The sequence below is a fragment of the Myotis davidii genome, unplaced genomic scaffold (assembly GCF_000327345.1).
Source record: "Myotis davidii unplaced genomic scaffold, ASM32734v1 scaffold104, whole genome shotgun sequence".
In the NCBI taxonomy this organism is placed as follows: Eukaryota; Metazoa; Chordata; class Mammalia; order Chiroptera; family Vespertilionidae; genus Myotis; species Myotis davidii.
Genome location: NW_006296625.1, coordinates 5,289,225 through 5,290,536, shown reverse-complemented (window position 1 = coordinate 5,290,536; position 1,312 = coordinate 5,289,225).

The following is a 1,312-nucleotide window of genomic DNA, read 5'->3' as shown; positions in this document are numbered from 1 at the left end:
CAGCCAGGCTGGACTCCCGGCCCTTCCCCGTGTCTCTCTGTCGCGGTCTGTGATTGTCAGCCGCGTCCTCTCCGACTTAGCAGCGGTGCGCGAGGGGTGGCCGTGGGCAGGGACTGCTCGTTGCCACTGTGATTTGGGGAGTTGGAGTCCTCGAATCTCATTTTCATCGTCTCAAAAGCCACGTTGATAAGACGATTCCCGTTTGCAATGTGGTGGTCAAGGGCTTGCACATGCAAAGCCGAGAGGAGCAGACGGACAGCTGGTTGTAGGGCAGCCGAAGCTGCGGCCGGTGCCGAGCCGCTCTCGCCCTCCCAAGTGCCCTGGAGCCGTAGCCTTAGCCACGGACCGGACCGGAGCGGGCTGGGCGGCACCCCCGTGCGCGCCACGTGGACACTGCTGGCCTGAACGACTTAGATCTTATTTATCCCCTTTTCTCGAGAGAACAACACAACCCTCAGCCCACTGATCACCATTCGGTAGGTTTTCTTCTTACCACTCAGTACGTAAAAACATCTAGTCCTCCTGTCCCAGGAGAAAAAAAGTTCTTTTTTAAGGACAACTATTCTCACAAAAGGAGCCTGAAAAAGCCTACTGCCCATCCTCAAGTAGTTTCTTCTGTACTACTTTTCTTTCCTAGTAAGATAATGCAGCTAAACCAGGTGGTACTCCCTTCTCCTTTATTGGCCTATCATTTGGTTAATTTTGTCTGTTTATTTTGATGTTTGTCATTACTTAAAAACAATTATATGATAGTATTCTAATTTAAAAACGTGAAAAACTTCCCCCATATTTTTAATAACCTGAGAGAAAAGAATGTTTCTTGAACTTGGTGGAAAATTCATTTTGCCTAATGATAAGTATAGAAAAGTAATCTCCAAAGTGAATTATTGAATTAACGGATGCCATAAGTAAAAAGCAGCAGAAGTTTTAAATGCATATAAGTATTTAGGAAATAACAGATTTCAAATAAATGGGAAGATGAATAAGGGATACAGGGATAATTGGTTAGCTATATGAAAAAAGAATTGTTCTATCTTACATCATATAATGAAAATAAAATTCACAGGAGACATAAATATTGGAATAAAATACAGGTGAATATAAATATCATTCTGGGAATAGGAAGGACTTCCTAAGCACAGTTTCAAATGAAGCAACTGTAGGAAAGGTATGAAAGTTTTGACTAGACTAAAAAAAAAATTCAGTGTACACATCAAAACAAAAGGGGGGCCCTGGCCAGCCTGGCCTTGACCTATGAACCTGGAAGTCATGGTTGTATTCTGATGAGGGGGTTAGGGGTGGGTGGGAGGAT